Source organism: Pipra filicauda, unplaced genomic scaffold (assembly GCF_003945595.2).
Source record: "Pipra filicauda isolate LSUMZ 115617 unplaced genomic scaffold, ASM394559v2 scaffold11_size5308982_pilon, whole genome shotgun sequence".
NCBI lineage: Eukaryota > Metazoa > Chordata > Aves > Passeriformes > Pipridae > Pipra > Pipra filicauda.
The window spans coordinates 4,227,954-4,238,987 of NW_024103652.1; the positions used below are offsets into that span (position 1 = coordinate 4,227,954).

General features: G+C 37.4%; 1 long non-coding RNA gene across 1 annotated transcript; it reads left to right on the forward strand.

Moving 5' to 3' along the window:
• Positions 1 to 261: 261 nt before the first annotated feature.
• Positions 262 to 8,338, forward strand: LOC120324362. Its single transcript, XR_005565626.1, has 3 exons — positions 262 to 326; positions 5,113 to 5,170; positions 8,105 to 8,338. It is a non-coding gene; the product is annotated as an uncharacterized LOC120324362 (long non-coding RNA).
• Positions 8,339 to 11,034: the final 2,696 nt, after the last annotated feature.

An 11,034-nucleotide genomic window follows, 5' to 3' on the forward strand; every position in this document is an offset into this window, starting at 1 on the left:
TGCAGTGGAACGAGTGCTGCTGAACAACAGGTCTCCCCATTGCTAAAACACTATTCTCAATGCATCTCCTCTCAAATAACTCACTCAGATTGCTTTCCACGGATGTCCTACATAAAGGGACAGTGATCCAAGGAGAAAAAAGCCTGACAGTTGAGGAGAAGAAAAACTTTCTGTGATAAATAAGAATCAATGATTTTTTTTTTTTTTTCCTCAGAGCATCCCATTTCTTTTATCAAGCCACCTAGGTAGATTCTTGAATCTGCCTCCTGTAAAGGAGGCATAAACCTGCTGCCTGAGCTGTCTTAAGAGCTTGATCAAGCAGTGAGGTAAGTGCCTTTTATTACATGGGAACTACAAGGTCAGAAGGGGAAAAAGTACTGACAAGATGATTATGAGCATTAATCATAATAATATCGAGGTCTTATATAGCACTTTTCATCAGGAAATTTTAAAGCACTGTACAAAAGAGATGAGTCTCATTATCTCTCTGTTTTAGACCTGAAATGTGGCCTCCAATACCTCAAGGTTTGTTCTCTGAAGGGAAAAAAAAAAAGACTTCTGGAATCAACAATACCTATTCTGTGTTAAATTTCTAATAATCATAAGAATATTTTTAAATCTACTTGTTCTGTGGACTCTGTAATGGAATTTTAATTGCTTTACTACCAACTTGAGATAAGAATTATGTTTATTCATTTGTTCTATCAGGATGTTGCCATCAGCACATTGAACCAGTACACTGACATTTGCAGGACATATTCTGAAAATCATGTTAGCACACTCAATTATGTTGCTGGTTACTGCTTCATTTGTTGGGGATTGGTAATTGAATATTACGTGTGTTGTGATGCACAGTAAAATGGATCGGGGTAAACCACCTTCAAAGAGGGTTTACGCCAATCCTTCTCCTTTGCCTTTGCATAAACCTTCCAGAGCATCCTAGCTCAGATCTTTCACACTAACTAGCAACTGAGAGGTGTTTTTTTTCTATTAAAAGAGCCTAATGCTACCAGAAACAACTAACTATGTCCTGAATGGCCCACAGTGGAGTTATGCTCTACAAAACAGGAATATTACTGTAAGCTGTTACTGAAGGGCAAATTTTTACCTTCTGCTGTCAGGAAAATACTTATGTTTTATTGTGTTAGAAGATAGACCTTGACATCCATCAGCAGAATTTTATCCTAGGAGAAAAGATTTATGGTTGCAGAACCTCAGAGAACAAAACTTGGTGCTCATCTCTCTGCAATGGCTTTGGTGCAGGGAAGCTCAAGCATTTCTTTGGGATTTCGTTTCTCTCTGGGGCCAAGGATGATCTGTACAAGTGAATCTTAACGAGAAGAGAGATCTTCCAGAGTTGTGAGGAGTTTTAAATATCCAGGAGAAAAGTCAGAAATATAAATAAAAATATATATTTATCTGTGTTGAGACAAATGGAATTAGTGAGGTAGCATTTGAGAAAGTTTAAGGTCACCCTATAGAAAATGCAAGTTTGAGACCTGACTCCTTGGAAACTTTTGTGGAATGATGTTGCTACTTAGAAGGAGGTCAGTTTTGAACCGTATTGTGGACACTGACTGTCAGTTTCTGCTTCTACTGTAGGGCTTGGCCTGTTTTCATTTATGCAAATAAGATTTGAGATGTGAAATACATACAGGGAAAAAAAAGCAAAACTACTGAAACATGCTGCATTTCAGAGCATTACCTGTCTTTCTACAAAGGGCGAGACCTTTTCGTATAGTAACTGAAAAAAATTTTATCTAATAGCAAACTATCATGTATTCTCCTTTTGTCTAAAAATAGCTCTAATGCCAGACACAATGGCTGAAGTACTATATGCTCAGTTTTATTTCTCTTTCATTTGTTTTTTTTCTTTGTTTGCAGTCATGATAAGGAATAAATAAGACTGATAACTTTAAGTTCACTTAAAGCATCAGACTTGTCAACTCTGTTGGATATAGATCTAACAGATCCTGCACCAGCTGAATTTAATGCTGTTCATGAACTTCATGTTTCCTGACTGATGAAATTAGATTGTTTTTCTTAGAACTTTATCTCAAAAAGGTCTTACCTATGTGAAAGATCAAAGATACTCAAAACCCCATACCAAATTGCCCCCAAACACTGGACCAATATTAGTTCTAGTTGCATGAAGCTTAATAGTTTTAAAAAGAAAATTCAAGCTTGCACTTCAAATATGTATCATGACAAACTAAATCTGAATTTGCTAAAGAATTCAATACAAGTTTTTAATATATTTGGTTTTGTTCTATTTTTGGTCATATACCGTTTGCCAACAATCTTCAAATACATTGGTTGTTCTAAAGCATTTGCAGAACAGATAATTTCTAATTTTAAATTCCTTCAGGTGAGATTTTTGGTATTACAGGTCTGTACTATTTTGACAAAAATTACTAATTACTTATTTGGGTTCCCAGATGGATAATTGCAAATTTAAATAACCAAGTTTCTCATTAAAATTCACATTATTTTGAACATCATACTGTGGCTATACATTATAAGGAAATAATTAGCAAAGTTCTTTGCAAGAATAGTAATACTGGATATGCAACAACAAAGTGAATGTCTTTTAAATTTTTAGAAAGTCCTGCAGGGATTTTTTTCCATATCTGTCCCTATAATAGTATCTATATATAAGATGGGTTTTGCTTAACATGTGTGATTTAATTTCCAAGTAGAAAGAGTGTAGGAACAAAGCACTCACTGAAGCAGTTTTACATTCCTGGAGTAAGTATGTACTAAATTTATATCAAAAGACTTGGAGGAATAGGACAGTTTATGGCTTACTCATACATTGTGCTGACTTCTGTCAGCTTTCAGGAGTCACTGAACTGAGAAAGTCAGCATTTGCTCTGACTCAGCACCAGATGAATGCCACTAATCCAATTACTTCCTTCCAGCCTCTCCCAAATGTTTGTGAACTTGTCGTCCATCAAAATAAAGAAGGAAAGAAAAAGTAGCATCTGTATAGCAACAAGGTGAATAGAAGCAGATGGGCATACGAAAGACACACTGCTTGTGCCACGTAAAAAAAAAAATCCATCACCATCCAGCAGCCTTTGACAGTCCCTTCAAGTAAGACTGGAGGTTTTGAACTAGCTGTGGAGTCAAGAGGCCCACTGGGGTTTCTCCAGGCTTTTGTACAGCCCCTGTTTCTGTGAACAGACAGCCCTGTTTCAGAGAGGGGATTAGCCTGATTGCACATAAGGCAAAAGGAAAACTGCAAAAGGTGTAGTGAGGATGGAAGGACTGAATGCAAGAAACAAGAGTGAAAAAGAGTGAGGCAAACAGGGTGCTAGATTTTTTGTTAGCAAGTGTTGTGATTTTAACCCAGCAAGGAGCTGAACACCACACATTTGCTCACTCACTCCTGCTACTCTCAGTGGGATAAGGGAGAGAATTGGGGAAAAAAATAGTAAAATTCATGGTTTGAGTCAAAGACAGTTTAATATGACAGAAATGGAACATAAAATAATAATAACAATAACAATAACAATAACAATAACAATAACAATAATAATAATAATAATAATAATGGTAGAGGGAACAGGAGTACAGGTTCTTCCTCTATTCTTCTGGTACCAAGAAATAATCCAGATCCATCAGGTCAATGAGTGACTCCAAGTTGGAGTAATTAGAAAAATTTTTGGTTTTTTGACCATGGGATGATCTACTCAGCACCTGATCTATTGACACCTTTGTCAGAGGGGCAGAAGAGTTCTAGCACAGGGGAGCTGGTGGGACTGGTTGGCAGAGCTTTAAACTAGCTTGGAAAGGGGATGGGGACAAAACCAGGCTTGCCAGTGACAAAAAATTGGATGGTGTGCCAAAACATGAGAAAACCAGCCCTCGTGGTATCCCTCAATCTACTTCATGAGGTGTTGACTACAATGTACCACACCTGAAATGTTTCTACATCAGTGCACACAGCGTGAGGAACAAGAGGAGCTCAAAGCTTTGGTCCATCCCTGAGACTCGACATCATAGGCATTAAGTGAAACCTGGTGGGATGAGACCTATGACTGGAGTGCCCTGTTGGACAGATACAGGCTCTTCAGGAGAGATAAACAGGGCAGAAGAGGCAGAGGGGTAGTACTGTATGTAGAGAAGGGTTAGAACTTATGGAGCTCACAGCTGGCAATGGCACAGTTGAGAGACTCTGGGTAAGAACCAAGGGGCAAACAAATAATGTGGATGTCATTGTGAGAGTCTGCTATAGACCTCACAGACAGGATGATGATACCAACAAATTATTCTTAGAGGAACCAAGGGACACTTCCAAGTCAACTGCCCTTGCCTTTATGGGGGACTTCAGCTTGCCAGAATCAACTGGGAGCATCACATAGCTGGTACAACCTGGACCAGGAGATTCCTAAAAAACCTGGATGACAACTTTATGGAACATGTCCTAAGGGAGCCAACTTGGAAAGATGCTCTCCTTGATTTGCTGCTTGTCAACGGAGTAGATCTTGTGGTGAAGGGGAGATTGGTGGCTGTCTTGGTCACAGTGACCAAAAAGTGATCAAATTTAAAATCTCTCTTGAGAGGAGGAAAAGTGCCAACAAAACCTCAGTTCTGGACATGAGGAGAGCAGACTGCAGGTTGCTCAAGGAAGTAGTAAGTAAGATCTCTAGGGCAAATGATTTTGCAGGTGCTGGGGTCCATCAGCGTTGGTCACTCTTCAAACACCACCTCCCAGGGGCACAGGAGAAGGCAATTCCCAAATGTCAGAAGTCAAGCAGGGGAGGCAGAAGGCCAACTTGGCTGAGCAGGGATCTTCTCTTGGAAATAAGGCAAAAAAGGAAGGTGTATGCCCAGTGGAAGCAAGGTCAAGTGACATAGGAAGAATACAGACATGCTGCTTCCTGCTGTAGGGAGAAAATTCATGTGGCCAAAGCTCAGCTGGAGTTGAAGTTGGTCAGAAATGCCGGGGACAATAAAAAGAGTTTTTTCAAATACATTAATGGTAATAGGCAGTACAGAAATATCATCAGCCTGTTACAGGATAAGTATGGTCACCTCACAAACAGGAACAGAGACAAGGCAGAGTTGTTTAATGCTTAATGTTTAATGTTGTCCTGTTTTTTCAAGAAGGGCAAGAAAGAAGATCCTGGAAACTAGGGGCTTGTCAGTCTCACTTCAGTGCCTGGTAAGACATATTCTGTTTGCTCAATCCATTTAATTACAGATTTAAAATATCAAAGAAATGTGCAGTGCACATGCACCTCAGGTAACTTTGGGAAAAAAAGTTAATATCTTCAAGTCTGAAAAGGAAAGTTGGGTTCTTTCAGACCAGGTTTGGAAATCTCCCACAGATTCTCACAGAAATCCTTCCACAGTTTGTTGTGCAGTCAAAGACCTCAGGACCTGATCAAGATTAGACATGCTTAAGTTGCTGATCTACAGGATGAAGATGTTAAGAGAAGTTATTGTACACAACTCTAAATAATGCCACAACAGATTTTGAGCAAAAGAGAAAAAAAAAATTGAAATTATCTGTACACATGTTGGAATTTCTGTTTAACAGCGTCTTTAAAACGATTGAAATAGCTAGATAAAGTTTAGGAAAAAAACTTTATGAGAAACTCAGTCTGAATCCTGTGCAGCACCCAAAATTGCTTTTCTACCACTTTTTCCTTTCTTTGACAAGCAAGCAAATTAACAATGAGGGCTATATTTTCTTCCAAAAGGGTTTTGGAAAATTCATTTTTAGGACAAAATTTATGAGAAATAAACATATTTCTTCATCACGTACTACTGTACAATAAAGATTTTCTGGGTTTGTTTTTCCTTCCTGTTCCTCTGCTTTCTAAGGATCCCTATCGCTCTTAGCAGACAATAGATTGCTAAGATACCTGATTGCTTTTCTAATTTGGGGAAAATCAGGTAGATTGATCTTCTGTGTGCTGAAGAAACGCAATGTGAGTTTTCACACCACTAAAACTCCTTCTGAGAGTCAATCCATTTCTTGAGACTGAACACCCCAGTTAATTCACTACAATTGATACTTCTAGCGTTTTGCCTTTCTACATCTTTTCTCCAGTTGTAATCAGCTGCTTTGTAATCATTTGTTTCAAAGTGAAATGGATGTAACTTTTTTCTTTATTACTATTTATTTATTTATTTATTTATTTGTCATTGTGTGCTACCATTCCAAATACCAGCAAAATGCTTGCCAGTGCCACAGAGGTATTTTGGTGGTTCTTCAAAGGAGAAAATACGATGGGCATTGGAAAATACGTTATTATAAGACTCACTAAAGGAAAAAAACCACTAAATTTTCTTCTTTTAACATTTTTCATTAATACACTTGCAATTTAAACCAAACAACAGAAGCCTACTTTATTGCACAACTGACCATATGAAAATAAAATACAAATAAAGTTCTTTTGAAAACTTCAGCCTACAGAAGAAAGTGTATTGTAGTGTGGAAATTGTCATGGAAAAACTGTACAGGGTGTCTCCATACTCCAGCTTGAGCTGCACCAGGAAACATTGTCTGTTGAAGGCAGACAATGAAACCAGACAGGGATATTTTATCCTATAACACCAAAAGCATTACACTGCTGTATTTAAAGGGATTGAAGCATCCCATCATCTTTGGTTCAACAGCAGAATGGAACAGAAACTGAAATAAAAAGCAATCTTATATGTGGGAGACTTGTCAAGTTTGTGTTATTCAGTCAATTTTTTCTGTTACTCTCCAGCATAGCTCTTGAATACGTTCAACCTCTAATAGCATGAGAGACTCTTTATTCACTGAGGAGGTGTTGATTAATCAAATTATGCTTGGAGTTGTCTGAATTTTCTTCTTAGAATTCAAATACTCCAATGCAATTATTCTGTGAAAAATTTACACATTTTCACTGGCACTGATCACTGCTGTGGTTGATATGCTCTGATAAAGTCCAGTGTTTCTAGGAATATACTTAGGTCTACATTTTTCTAATGATTAATAAAGATTTGGAAGCTCATAGTCCTCATACCAAGATTTTTTTGAAGATTAACCAGAAATAAGCTATAATCACGGTAACCCTTCTAATATTTTTTATGTCTTACATTTGGTCAGCTGGACCTGGCTGGTTCCTGAGCTGGCTAAGCCAGCCAGGAACAGGGAGCTAAGCTAATCAGAGTAGTGATACCTTTGACTAGAGCTTAGGAGACCTGGAAAGGCATGGTGAGGATCAGTTGACTAAAGAGTTATGTAGTCCTGGAGGAGGTGCTGAGGGCCTGGTCCTGCCAAAAGGTGCAAGCAAGCACTGCACTGCCTGCACTGGGATGCCTGGGCTATCTGAAGGTCTCTCAACTAGAACTGGTCTTCTACATTTAGGGAACTGGCTGGTGCTCTCAGTATTCAGCATTATTCATGGTCAGACCTTTTATTGTGTGTATCTGCTTAAAAGAACAGTGAAACGGCCAAAATCTTAATTTGATGACAGTTTTGTTTTGGTTGATTTTAGAAAATAAGTGGAAAGCAAAAATATAGAAAGTGATGTACACCTAGTGTTTACTCTCTACACACTACTTTGTTTTTGAAAGAAACTGAGTTCTCACAGGATTTTTCTCTTCTTATGAATGATGGTGCCCTTTTGAAGTTTTCCAATACCAGGCAGTATTTTTGAAGTATTTTTGCTAGGGTCCAGTCTCAGTAGAAATAAAATAGAATGTAAAGGTTTTGAGTAATATTTGAATGCTACAAGTTTTATGGAGAATTTTGTTTTTCTTTTGTTGGTGAAGTTTCTTACATTCATCTGCTTAATGTAACGTCAATAACTGAACCTCTTTTTCTTTTTAATCTCCACAGTGTGACTTCCTATAACTATTCTGTTGAATTTATGAGATTATAAACCAAATATAAAACCTTATCAGAGCAGAAATAGAAGACTAGGAAAAGAGTTGGCCAAAAATGGGGAATTTCCACTCCATAAGAAATTCAGATATTTTGAGATTTGGTTTTGTATCTAACACTCTAATACTAAAAAAAATTATGTTTGTTTCTTTTGGATTAAATATTATTCTATATATTTGCAAAGTTTTCAAACACTCCTGCCCTTATCACTTCTATTGCTTGTGCTACTTACAGACCTAGGCTTCTCTGGACATCTTGTGAAATGCAACCCAATGGCTGGAAGTCCCCTACGTGAAGGGACGTAGGGGCTACAAGCAACTGATCTGTACTTCCTGTGAAGCACAACGTTAACCTGAACCGATGCATAGATGCATATTTGATATGGAATACAATGTTTGTTTGCAAAAAACCAAACCAAAGAACTTGTATATTTTGACTGGAACCAGCCTGAGCCTCAGAGAAATCCCTTTCAGGGGAAAACTGAGAATGACAACAGGATTGAAGCAATTAAGCTAATTCCAGTTCTGCAAAACAGATGTTTCCAAAAAGAGTAGTATGTATAGGGAAATGTCTGAGCAGATCTTTGTTGTCTTCATGGCACGACATATCTAAACTTTATAAACGAATGGAATGTTTTGCCCCAAAACTGTGTAGTTTTATGTTTTACAAACAGTCCCATTGTCCTGAGAGGTGAAAAATAACAGTAAAATACAAACCAAGGGTAGAGTTGGAGACATAAATCTTATCCTAAGTTTATACACAATGCAGGGAAATGAAGAAAACACACAAATACAGTAGGAACCATATGAATCTCTTCTTTTAAAGTTTAAACCAAAATCGCTTGGATTTTGTCTCAGGCAAAACTGACATTATAACTTTAAATAAGGGTAAGTCATGTGAGTGTATATATACATTATCTATCTATCTATCTATCTATCTATCTAGATATGTCTCCAAATACACTAAGTAAAATTTAGGAGGTGGAAAGAGAGAGACACTGCTAGCATGCATGTGAAGAGTTTGCCTACTATCAGGTGGAATTCAAAGTTACATTTATTTGACTTGGGAAATGTGATCTTTCTCTTTAAGTTCATCCTTAATTTTAAAGCATAATTTGTTTTGATTGAATTTCTAATGTTAATTAGTGAGGCTTGCACCATTAAAGACATCAAGAACATATAATTATGTTCCTTATAATTATACCATAATTGTTTTAGTATGTTAAATGATCTAATAGATTTTTTCCTGTTTCAACAGCAGCACTACTACCATCTCTGTTTTATGAAATAACTGGCAAGCATTCAGTAGGTGCTTTCAAGCATTTCAAGTAAAGTTTTGATGGGTATTCATCTACTAATGAAATATTCATGCATTATATTTTTCTCTATGACAAGTGACTTTCGCTGAAGCGCCTAATGCTTGGTTTGCTTAGACAGATATAACATTCAATCAAACTAATGGAAACTGTGGAGTACTGTTATACTGGTTATTATTAAATCAAATTCTCTTGATAAATATTGAGTCTCTGATGTTAAAAAGCATTTCTAGCATGATGCATGGATAGTAAGGCAATAATCTGGCCCCTTGTTAAAAATGTTAATGTTACAGCTGTCATCATTTAACAATTAACATGATTTCTGAAGTGCAGAAATGCCTTAGAGTATTAAAAAATACAATCTGAATGCTGTTTGAGATTTTTCTATATTGTGTAAGCATTCACTCCCAATGCAGAACAATTGGACAAGTTTATATTACCAGCAAAGTATAAATATTTTGTCTGCTTAAAATTTAGTATTTCCTTCAAGAATCATTACTTGCACCCATGTCAATATGAAGAGATCAGTTTTGGTAATTTCCCAGTACCTCTCCCAGAAAGCTGGAGAGAGCCTTTTTATAAAGGCATGCAGTGATTGGACTAGGGGGTAATGGCTTTAAACTGAAAGAGGGTAGGTTTAGATTAGAGGTTAGGAAAAGTTCTTTACTGTGAGGGTGGTGACTAAAACAGGTTGCCCAGAGAAGATGGGGATGACTCATCCGTGGAAGTGTTTAAGGCTGGGTTGGATGGGGCCCCGGGCAACCTGCATAAGTGGAAGGTGCCCCTGCCTGTGGCAAAGGTTGTTGGTTAAGGGCCCTTCCAACTCAAAGCATCCTATGATTCTGTGAACTTTAAGTTCATTACTTTTTGAATGACACTGTATTGGCTTCTTCTGGGAACCCGAAGGGACTTGGTAAAAGAGCCAGCTCAACGGGGAAAGTACCAAAGGAATGCTGGCAGAGAAGATGCAGAGATGGTCAGTAATGAAATTGCACTGTTTGATACCAATTAAAGGAGTGACCAAATATGTAAAAATATTTCACCCATTATTTGATCTGTTCTAAGGCACCCAGAAAATAGACACTGTAAGTCACACTCTCTATAAAGAGGTAGGATTCACAGGCCCTGGTCAAAAAAATGGTCCTCTCTCATCACATGTCGTGAAGGCATATGATTCTCTGCCTTCACAAAAGAATTTACAATGTGTGGATGCTGTGTGGATGCAATGAACGATATTCTGGGATCAGGTAACCTTTGCTCAAAGCTAAAAATAAGATCCAGATGCATTCTGAGGTCTGTATGAATGACTTTGAAAAACTGCCTAAAATCTAAACTAAACTATTGAGTCACCAGTATGTAGTGGCCTCCTTTGTCACCCTCCAGGCTGTTGAAATTGTGAAAAGATGTCAACACCAGGAGGACTGAAGCTTATTCCTTCTTGTAGGCCAATTCTGCCAGCTTTACACTGAGTTATTTGATTTAAAACACTACTATACAGTATTCAGGATCAGCTAAATTATTCTTTTGAGATTGCTGTTTTATTTTCTTTTTTTTACATTTAAATTTTGAAGGGCAAAGCATGGTGCTAGGAAAATTAAGGAATGTGTATAAAATTAAGGAGCAGTGACTCTGTAGGGAAAATGTTTACTCTGCAGGCTTTTCTCTTTAAAACACAACTGCTTTAAAGTATCACATTAAATTCTAATGTGTGTGTATTTAAAGAAACTACAATATATGTGAGAAAAAAACATGAAGTGCATAAGGTGGGGCTGCCGTGGCTAAGCACTCCTTCTACCAGAATACTACAGTGAAATCCTACGTAAGTGGTCAGAACACAAGTAAGAGATGC